Below are 11,465 nucleotides of genomic sequence, written 5' to 3' on the forward strand. Positions count from 1 at the left end.
CCTCTGCCCCTGGAGAAATACTGTCCTTAATATCATGAATATAATAAAGCAGGTGATACTTGAGAACAGAGTTCCACCTCTGGGTGATTCTTCCAGGTGCAGCAAAATGGAAGGACAAGCCCCCTACCAAGCCCAGCCGGCTGACCCGACCCCCATCCCCAGAGGAATTCCGCTAGGCCGGGGAGTGAGGGTCCCCAACTTTACCCCACTAATCCCTTTCTGCTTTATCACGTCTGAAATGCTTATCATCTGCCAGAGGATGATCATTTCATGTGCTGCTTGTCATCAGGCTGTTAAACTTCTGGCTATTATATATTCATTTTGGCCATTTGGATTTTCCAACTCATTGTCTCTTGTCTGCAGTGCAGAATTGTAAAGAATCCTCTGCAACTGTTGCCAATCCCAACGCATTTTTTCTCTCCTTTTCAGAAGGTGAAACTGAACAGGAGTAAAGGAGCGAGGCTCCCTGTCCTGGATCCTCCCCACGCACCCCACGGGCTCAGGGTGGCGGCAGTGTTTGCAGACGGATGCATCTCCAGAGCGAAGCACAGAATAGGACCTCAGGGCATTTCGTAGAGAGCAGGGAAGCAGGAAATTCTGACGCGGCTACTTGGTGAAACTCAGCATCACTTCCTGGCCCCGAGTCATTAGGAAATTATCTGTTTCTTTTCATGTCTGTGTCTCACCGGACTGTGAACTCCCAAGGACAGAGATAGTAATAGCACTGTTAGCCACCATTTATTCAGCTCTTACCTATGTGCCGTGCACTGTTCTAAACATTTAATGTACCTAATCTCATCTAATCCTCCGTTGCAGCTTGGTGAGCTGAGCGTTGCCACTGTCCTCAATTTGGAGAGGAGGATGCTGATACACAGAGAGGTTAAATGACTGGCTCAGGGATGGAGCTGGAATTTGAATTCAGTCCAACATGCTCCAGAGCCTCCGTCTCTTAACCCGGGCACCAGCCGTGGTGCCTGCCACGCAGCAGGCATTCCCTACAGTGTGGTGAGAGGAGCGAGTGGGTGAGTAAATGAATGCCTGCTCCTGGCTTCCTGCTTTGCCCAGGCTCAGCCTGTGCGAGCATCCCCCACCGTCCGGTCCCGCCCCATCAGCTCTGCCCAGCGGGGTGACTGCAGCCTGGCTCTTCCAACCACGTCCCTGATCTCTGCTGCAAAGACCTGGGCCTGGTGCCTTCTGTATTGCTATGAGGTACCAGTGTGAGCGTGCGATTCCGGAGAAGAGGAGCTGGTCATGACTCTGTCCCATGAAATGCCCAGAGGATGCAGGAAAAAGAAAGCTAAATTCTCTGCTGACACTCTGGTGGGTGTGGCATCACAGGTGGAAGGCAGATGATTTGGTTCACCCCACCAGGCTTTTCTCCCTTTCACGGTTACGCTTTTTTTTTTTTCCCAACCATCTACCCTTGGGTCTGGGCTGCGAGGAAAGAGGTGGAAAGTAGACGTGAGCAGAGCCCTGGTCCCCCTAGTGTCCCATTGAGAAGGACACAGTGCCCCTGGGTCTTTCGTGGACTCAGAGCCTCAGAGAGCAGAGGATTCCTAAGGGTGACCAAGGTGTAGAGGGACAAGGTGGGCTTTGGAGCCAGGCAGGCCTGGCGCCCCCTCCTCGCTGGGTGGCCTTGGACAAGCCTCTAAACTCCCTCATCTGTAAAAGCAGGACAGTAAGACCTACCTTAACCCTGCGGATTAATAAAATGTCAATACGTAAAGGGCCCACCCGGTTCTCTCCAAGCCTGGTTAGGAACTGGCTGTGTTTCCCCCTTTGGCCCTTCAGGGGGTGTGAAACAGCAGCATTATGCAGAGTGGTGGTGAGAGGCACAGGCCCTGGAGTGGGCATCCTGGCGTGGGTCTCAGCTCTGAAGCTCACTAGCTGGGTGACGGCACAGGTTTCCTCTGTACCTCAGCGTTCCCAGCTATATATAAACGAGGAGTCAGTTGCCCTTCCTCACAGTTGTTCTGAGGACTGAACAAGACAAAGGGGTCAATCAATGTTCCTGTAACCAGTAACCTCCCAGCAGAGTAAGTGGCAGTGCCTTTATTACGACCCCCACCCCTCCTTCCCACCAGGAGATGGGAAGTACTGTCAACTGCAGGGCCAGAGTGAGAAGAACCCTCCTCCCTCCCAACTCCTCTCCCTGGGACACCTGACCAAGAAACCTCAGGAAACAATATGAAGCCCTTAGAACCCTGTGACCTCCTAGAACGTTCAGATCCCTGTCCCCCAGCCCCAAAGAGATGCCCCAACAAAGATTCAGAAACTGAGGTCTGGAGCTCTGCACAGACACACCTGGGTGGGAATCCCAGCTCCATTACAGGTAACCTTAAGCTAGTGACATAACCTCTCTGGGTCTCAGTTTCCTCATCTGTAAAATGGAGAGAATCTTAGGATCTCCTAAGGGAGATCGCATAGGGTTTTGAGGCTTAAATGAGATAATACATGTAACTCAATTAGGACAGACCTTGGCAAAGAGTGAGCACTCAGCAAAGTTTAGCTATAACCCTTTCTACTGTACAGCGCTTTACAGTTTATGAAACTTTCTCACATACATTCTCTTCTTGACAATCCAATCATAATGGCAGACCCAGGGAAGGGGGGGCCTTCAAATTCATCAAGCGCTAGACATGCCAAGGCAGGAATTATCCCTGTTTGACAGAAGAACCCCAGGCTCAGAAAGGTCACATGACAGTCCCAAGGCAGGGCCAAACCTGCATGACACCGAAGAGCATCCTTTTAATCACCGCGCCAGGGTATTTCCCCACCAAGGAAAAATGGCACCACACCCATGAAGGCATTTAATTTTGTTACAGCCCCAGGCATCTAGGTCACTTCTTTGCATGCACTGGCTCTGCTGGTTAAACAGCTCTGCTACGTGCCACCCCAAGAAGAGGCCACTGTTACAAGGCCAAGGATGTTGACATGCTGGAAACAGTTGCCCACCTATTTTCATCCTGCAAATAAATGCCTGGATTCTGGCCAGGGACAAGGTGACCTCAGTATAGATGAGAGCAGACCCCTGTTGACAAACCCCCCAAGCTGGAGGCAGAGGGCCCCTCGGTTGTTTTCCAGTATGTTCTCCTTATTAAAGTGCAGGCTGTGTCAATCCCCTGTTGGAAATTGTGCTCTTGCATACGTTATGAAAGCCATGACCGTACTTATGTTCCCCAAACACTTGTTTCCAACCCAAGAGATCCCTTTAGCTAAAAGGCACAAAGGCTGAGTAATCCCTCAATTTCAAAAGACACACTTTTAAGAAAGCAGCCAAGTCTAAACCCAAGCAGCTGCAGACACATCTTCTCCCCAAGAGAGCAAAGAGTGAGAAAGACCGATAGCCCCAAAAGGTAGAACCTTCTAGTTTATTTTGAAAGATGAGAATGTGTTCATCAGCCTCCCAGCCCCACCATGGAGCTGCCCCAGGCCACCCACTGTGTCCCCAAATGTGTTCCATGGAATATTCTGAGAATGTTAATAAATAATTTACCGGCGTCAAGAGAGCATGGGGGGAGGGGGTTCCATTGCCAAATAAGTTTGGGAACCTCTGGACTAAAGAAAGTTAAACCAATGTCCTTCCTTCTCAAGCCTTTGAAAATGCTGATGTGGATGAGCTACAAGAGAAAGATCCAGAACGCAATGCTCCCCAAACATGTTTGAAGACCATCACCCAAAGACTCCATTCAATACGGTGATGCCAGAATCGCCCCCTCCCCCTCCCCCACCCCATCCCCCTCCGGAGAACTCCATAAAGGCAGAGACCTGCCTTATTCATCTTTGCTTCCCCAAAGCACCAGGCCCAGCACCCTGCCAGGAGTAGCAGTAATAAAAGTTTGTTGAATTGAATAGAATTCTAAAGCCCCTTAATTCTAAAGCTGTTTGTCAGCAGCTTTTGAAGGACTCTGTCCTTGGAATTCTTGACACAGATTTTAATGTTCTCAAGTGTCCCCGATTTCTTGGAACAGTTTCTACTTTTGCCTCAATTAGATACAGCTTAGATTCCTGTCCAGGATGTTACTGGTTTCTGAGAACTCCTCTCTGGCATACCAGACCCTTACCCTTAGAGGCAGGAGAAAGGTAATCAGCCCCACACAAGTTCAAGACCCAGCTCCTCCCTTCTGCGGCGTGAGGCCCTGGGCAAGTCTCCATTTCTCATCTGAGACCCGGGCTTGATCACGTCTCAGGCTCACGCAGAGGATTTAATGAGAATGGAAGTGACATACCTGGCACAAGGCAGTCCCTTCCTCAATATTAATTCCCTTCCCTGTCTCACTTCCAAAGGCCTGAGTTACAGAGACAGGTTTAGCCTAAAGGCCGGGGAGGGCCCTTGCGGAGGGGAAAATGCAAACGTTTAACGGACAATTATTACCGATGCCAAGGAAGAGCTTAGGAACTTCGACTCCACAAACAGCAAAGTTATGCACATCTCAGAACCCACAACTCAGACCTAGATTCCCAGCCAAGGAAGCCCAGCTCACAAAAGCCCTCTACTCGAGGGAAGGCGTTTATGCTTTGTCAAAACCACAGAATACCTAGTGCTTAGCCTGAGGTTTTAGCAAATAATTCATAACCCCCATCACCAAACTCGGCTTCCCTTTCAGAGCACTTCTGCTTATGCTGTGCAGTCCTCAGCTCACAGCCCGCAAAGGGTGATGCTTGGGGGGCGGGGTGCATACCTGGCCCAGGGTCCCTACTCAGCCACTGAGTAACTGTGATTTGGGACGAGCTAACGTCTTTGAGCCTCAGTTTCCTCACCTATAAAATGAGAATCTTACTATCTGCCTCCTGAAAGTGTTATTACAAAGATTAAACGAACTAGAGCAAAATGAAAGGACTTTACACACTGCATAGTGTTCAGCCGAGGCGGTCTTGGCTCTGCCCTGCTGACAAAGACTCGCTCGGAGAACCTCTGCTCTTCCCTGACCTGCTGAGCGATTCTGAAAGGGAACTTCTCGCCCATCCAACCTGGGCACATGGAGCAGCCTTCCCTTTCACATTCAATTCCACAAGTGCTACATGAGCACCTACTGTGTGCAACGCACCTGGCCAGGCTTGGGGATGACCAGGACCCAGCCCCTGGCTCTCAGAAGCCCTGTTCCAAAGGCAGAGACAAGGCACATGCATTCTCCAGAGGACCACAATGCCAAGGCAGAAGAAAAATGCCGAGGAAATAATTTTAAAAGAAGAAAAGTCTACACGCACAAAATCATTCTTTGAAATGACGTGTTTGGTTAGATATATAGTCATTAATTTACTCTGTAACTTTTAAGTGTTTTAAAGCACAGAATTTTTTTCCAAACAAAATCTTTCCCAGAGCTCCAATGTATTACAGTGACAACAAGAACGACAAAGAGGCTGTGAAAAAGATAAAAGCAGAGTTCCTGGGGTTGAATGAGAGGTCGGATGTCACCCCTTGGACACCCTTAAACCCAGATTGAGAAATCCCAGTCTATAGGACAAGAAATCATGGAGCCATTACATTATTGTTACAGGGAATAGGTAGCAACCAAAGAAAATGATCCTGTGTTGATGAAAACTCAAGAACAAAATGCCAGGTGCACCATGGCTCCTACTGAGGGGCTACACATCTAGGCGTGAGTAGTGGGGTTTCAGGTTGATCTTAACAGTAATTAATTGTGTCTTGTCAGTGGGGACTCGCGTCCACCGTTTGCGGCGGCACAGTGGAAGTAGGAAGTAGGATTTCCCAGGTGGGACTGGAGGTGCTTCAGGGCAGGAACCAGCATTTGCAAGTACAGGGACTAACTGAGCAGAGATCTGAGGACTGCTGAGTCTGGAGGGTTTAATGGAGCACAAAGTAGGAGGAGGGAAATTGGGAGGAACAAGAGGGAGGGAGCTGGAGTGTAGAAGTGCTCCCCCATCACTGGTGTTTTTCTTTGATTTGCAGGTAGCAGAGAGCTGTGTTGGGGGTTGAGAGGATGTGGAGCTGTCTCTGTTCCCTGGTGGAAAGAGGGTCCAAGGGTTTTCCCCAGCATGGTCCCTTCGAGAAGGAGCTCTCCCAGCTCCCTTCTCTGAGGCTGGATTTGAGCCCTCTGTCTCTCCTAGGAGCCAGGGCCCTGGACCTCCTTGCCAAGGTCATTGGTGAACCCCGGGGAGTCCTGTAGCAGAGACTGGCACAGGGGTGGCCATAAGAGGGCAGGAGAGGGCTGGTAATGGGCCTGCACGCAGCCCCTCCTGGTGTGCTGGCCTTGCCTGCAGCTGGAGGCCCTGGGAAACTGCGCTGGCCTGGAGTCTGGGTATGGGTGGGGTGTGGGCAGGAGAGGGAGAAGGGAGGAGGAGCAAGGCTAGCACTGCCCTCTGGGGACAAAGGCCAGGACAAGAACTGGACAACGTCAGACAGACCTGGGCTGGATTCCCAGCTGAACCACTTCCTGGCTGTGTGAGAGTGGATGGGTTAACTGACTTCTCTGTACCTCATTTCCTCTTTGGCAAATTGGGAGAGGGTAATAGCAAAGTTACGGAGGTGTTCACATGAAAGAAGGCGAGGGACAGCCTGTATTAATAATCCTAATGCAATGGCAGTGGTTGTCCTACATACGTGTGCATAGACTGAGGGTTGAGTGTGGTCAGGGCTGGAGTTCCTCTCGCCTTTACTGGAAGAAAGTCCCCTGGGGGCCACTCGCCAGCACCTGAAGCCTCCCCAGAGCCTTTCTCTGCGGCTGGACTGCACTCCTCTCGCCCTCTTTCTCTCTCCCCACCCGCATCACTTTCCCAGTCAACACCAGGAAACAACTTGCCCACCCAACCCCCTGACTGCTAGGAACCTAGCCTCCAACCTGCCGGAATGTGCTAGCAGGTGTGGGGTCCCCTCCAGGGTTCCCTCCAGCCTTAGGACCTGTGACCTAAGAACCCTGCATGGATCGCTTCCCCAGAATAAAAGTTCAGAGTCCGTGGAACGCACGCGTGCGCGCACACACACACACACAAACACACACACACACACACACACACACACACACACACACACACACACACACGGTCTCCAAGCACAGACCCCAGAAGGAGGCCTCTCCAGGGAGTTGCCTGAAACAATCAAGACCCCAATCTTGTCTTCCTCTACCCTTCCCCTTCCCCACTTTGTCCCTTCAGGACTTTGCTACAGGGTTAGGGAGATGGGCACTGGATGCCCCTTCACTGACTCCCCCAGGGCATGGAGGTGAGGACCACCCTGCGTCACTCTCCTTTGGGTTCCCAGCCCCTAACAGAGGGTCTATGTCTCAGTTCACACTTGATATATATTTGTGGGCCAGAGGTCATCGGATTATGCTCCTATTACCTTGTGACAACTGGGGACCGCTAGCTTCCCTGAGTCTCACTCACACAGATGCACCAGCTGCTCAGGCCTCCTCCCCTGCCCTCACCCCAGATCATGCAAACAGGAGCAGCCAGCCCTGGGTCCTCTCTAGATCCCTACCATCAGAGGGTCATGGGACCCTTTGAGAATCTGACGAAAGCAATAGAACTTCTTCCCAGAAAAAGCCACCATTCTTTTCTACATGCATTTTTAGAGAATTTAATGGATGTCCCCACCCTCCTGCCCCTGCAAAGGCCACTCATGAGCCCTCCTGGGCAAGATTCCCTGCACCAGCTCCTAGGATAGCTCCCCTCACCCTGAGAATCAGATCAGGACCAGAACCGACTCTGCAACCTTAAGCAATTTAGTTTGCCTCTGTGGGCCTCAGTTTCCTCATCTGTAAAATGGTGGTGAGGATAACCACAGTGCCAGCCTTATGAAGTTGTTTAAGGAGCAGATGTGCTCATGTGCAGATCAGAAGCACAATGGCTTATTCTTTGGGGGCAGCCTCCTTTCTAGGCTCTGAGGGGGGTGCATAGCCCTTACCCTTGCAGAGCTATTGTTAGAGGTCCAAGCTTCTCATCTAGGACATCAAAAGAAGGACTATATCCTTGTCCCCAGTTCCCTCTATCTCTTGAGCTCTCTGTCTCTAGGAATGCCACAGTCCACCCAGGCTAGAAGCTTGGGCTCTTTTCTCCCCAGTCCCCCGTAGCCTCTCCATCACAGACGTGCCTGTTTTACCCCTTAGATATCTCTTAATTCTGTCCTGCTCTCTCTCATTCTCTTGTCTGGATGACTGCAACCATCCCCTGTCCACAGCCTTGCCTCCCCGGTCGATTCTCAAAAGAATATCAGAAGGTGTCCCTAAAACACCAATAGGATCACGTCATTCCCTTACTTAGCGCTCCTCAGTGGCTCCCCATCACCCTCAGAATAAAAATCACACAGCTTACTCACGGCCCCTGAAGTCTGTCCCACCTCACCAGCCTCATTAGTCCACATTCCCTAAGGCCTTGAGGCTCATGAATGCTTGCTGCTCTCTCTGGGCCCTGGACCTTTGCACATGCTGCCATTCTTCCTAGTATGCTCGTCCCCAGCCTTCCTGCTCTTCCTCGTCTCCTCCCCACCTTCTCCAGCCAGCTCCTAGGTGTCCATCACCTCTCCACTTAAACCTCACATGCTCTGGGAAACCCTCCTGTCCTCTCCCCCCAGGGCTCAGTTAGGAGCTTCTGCCCTGTGCCCCTCTGCTTCCTCTGTCCCCGCTGCCAAAGTACCAACCACTCTCGTTTTAGTCACCCATCAGCCCACTCAGTCACAATCTCCACAAGGGCAGGGACCAAGTCGGTATTGTGGCAGCCTCAACCCACGGCAGTACCTGGCTTGTGGTCGATGGATGTTCCTGAAGAGGGTGCTGAATGAATGCACGAACAAATATACACATGGGGTGAGAGAGATACATGGAACAGAAGCCATGGCCTTGGAGGACTACTCTCCACCCTGGAATGCTCAAGGACAGTGCAGTTGCCTGTCCCCTTCCCGGCTCTCTGTGGCACGTTCCTTGTCCTATAGAAAACCCCTATCCCAGCACCGAGCTGCAAAGAATCTTGGAATCCAATTAACTGATGTACTAAAAATATCCAGAGCTAACATCTAGATGCCCCAGACATTGTGCTGAACTCTCTACAGGGGGCACTCTACTTAATCCTCGACAAAAGCTGTATGAGGCTGCTGTCCCATTTCACGGATTAAGAAGCCAAGGCATGGAGGAGGTAATGGGTTTTGCAGGGACACCCAGCTGGCTCCCGCAGCCTGGCTGTGGGATCTGAGAGCCCAGTGCTTATCCCTCCATTCACTGTCTGTTCTTATCTGACTGGGTGTTTCAGATAAGGAAACTGAGAGCCAACCCCTCCAGGGCCACACAGAGGATTTACAGAGATCTGGGATTTGTAGCTCAGACGTCCACACTCTGGGTCCAGGACTCTCACCTTCACCACCCTGCCCCCTCTGGGCAGCCCCCAAGCCCAGAGGATGCCAGCAATTTCCTTCTACTAGCCTACCACCTGGACACCCTGAGGTGCTCCCTGAAAGCTGTGCTCCCCTCCAGACCCTGCAAACACCACAGGCACGCGCATGCACGCGAGGTCCCGCACGCCATCCCGGGTTCCTGCCCCCAAGGCTGCCGCTGCCCTTGAGCTGCAACTCACGACGAAATGAGCTGAGTTCTTCAGGTGGCTTGATTGGGACTGTTTCACAGCCACCAGGATCTCGTCCCAAACCCCTCTCCATCCAGTGGCCCTGTTCTGAGCTTCTTCCCCTCCCCCTGTCTTTGTGCGTGCCCCCTCCCCAGCAGCTGCCTGCACACTGTCACTCCCGAGCATGGGCTAGAGGTTTGCCGACTAAGCCCTGGGAGCCTGGGAAGGTGCCTGCAGGGGTGGGGGCAGAGAGGGACCCTGTGCCCCTCCTCCACTTCACTCAGGAGGCTCCGCTGTGGATCTGTTCACGGACTAGAATTCCCTGTATGCTTTTGTTTAAACAAAGGATTCCTTCCGACTGGGAGAAAAAGCCTTCAAGCCCTCAGCAGGTTCTGTACTCCTTCCAAGCCTCCAGTCTTCACATTAGTGCCCAGTGAGACAGATTCCATCCTCTCTCCCTTGCTGTCACCTTGCAGATATTTATAGCATTACCGTGTCTACCACAGAGCGTAATGGGCTTTTTAGGCTAAACCAATTAAACTCTCCTCCCGTAAGTATGTCTCCTGGATTGCTTCTGCTGCCCTTCTCTGAACTTGCTCTGTCTTCATTATCTAGACTCTTCACGATGGGGGAGGGCAGGGCCTGGGAGTTCACACATTGGTTACTGGAGAACGTCTGCCTCTCTTTCTAGCCCCGCCGGCATCTTTCTGCCCCAACTGCCACTTCTCATTCCCTGGTGGTGTGGACACGCTCCAGACCTGGGCAATGCTGTCAACCCCCTTGTAAACTGGGAAGCAGAATATACTCAAAGAGGGGTCATTGATCTTTCCCTCCTTTTTATCTTTGCTAGCTCCAATCCACAGCTATTCAGCATCTAAGCCTGCAGCAAAGGCACTGGGCTGGCACGACAAAGGGTGAAACGTGCAAAGATGATTGAGTTCTGGGATGTGCCCCAGGCCCCGCAGTCTGATGGAAGCTGATGCAAAGCATTTCCCAGTGGTTGGTTGTGATCCCAAGGGCTCGTGAAGATAGTGCAAGGGATCCACGACCTTAAAGGCAATGATACTATGTTCCCCTTTTTTTAAATTTGACTTTTATTTTATTTATTTATTCTTTATACGGCAGGTTCTTATTAGTTATCTATCTTATACATATTAGTGTATACATGTCAATCCCAATCACCAGTTCGTCCCACCACCACCACATGCCCCAGTTTCCCCCCTTGGTGTCCATACGTTTGTTCTCTACATTTGGGTCTCTATTTCTGCCTTGCAAACTGGTTCATCTGTACCATTTTTCTAGATTCCACATATATGAGTTAATATACGATATTTGTTTTTCTCTTTCTGACTTACTTCCCTCTGTATGACAGTCTCTAGGTCCATCCACATCTCTACAAATGACCCAATTTCATTCCTTTTTTAAAAAAATGACGTTTAAAAATGTACTTACTTTTTTAAATGGCTGGTTCCTAGAGTCAAACAAATATATTCCTTTTTAAAAAAAATAAATTTATTTTATTTATTTCTTTTTGGCTGCATTGGGTCTTCGTTGCTGTGCGCGGGCTTTCTCTAGTTGCCGCGAGCGGGGGCTACTCTTTGTTGCTCTTTATTGGAGTATAATTGCTTTACAATGGTGTGTTAGTTTCTGCTGTATAACAAAGTGAATCAGCTATACATATACATATATCTCCATATCTCCTCCCTCTTGCCTCTGCCTCCCACCGTCCTTATCCCACCCCTCCAGGCGGTCACAAAGCACTGAGCTGATCTCCCTGTTCTCTGCAGCTGCTTCCCACTAGCTATCTATTTTACATTTGGTAGTATATGTAAGTACATGCCACTGTCTCACTTTGTCCCAGCTTACCCTTCCCCCTCCCTGTGTTCTCAAGTCCATTCTCTATGTCTGTGTCTTTATTCCTGTCCTGCCCCTAGGTTCTTCAGAACCATTTTTTT

At 50.7% G+C, this 11,465-nt stretch overlaps 1 long non-coding RNA gene across 1 annotated transcript; it reads left to right on the forward strand.

Moving 5' to 3' along the window:
- Window positions 1–468: 468 nt before the first annotated feature.
- On the forward strand, window positions 469–3,802 carry LOC129391839 (uncharacterized). The gene is made up of 3 exons (XR_008616586.1): window positions 469–726; window positions 817–1,022; window positions 3,595–3,802. It is a non-coding gene; the product is annotated as an uncharacterized lncRNA (long non-coding RNA).
- The last annotated feature ends 7,663 nt before the right edge of the window (window positions 3,803–11,465 follow it).

Source organism: Physeter macrocephalus, unplaced genomic scaffold (genome assembly GCF_002837175.3).
Source record: "Physeter macrocephalus isolate SW-GA unplaced genomic scaffold, ASM283717v5 random_157, whole genome shotgun sequence".
Lineage (NCBI taxonomy): Eukaryota > Metazoa > Chordata > Mammalia > Artiodactyla > Physeteridae > Physeter > Physeter macrocephalus.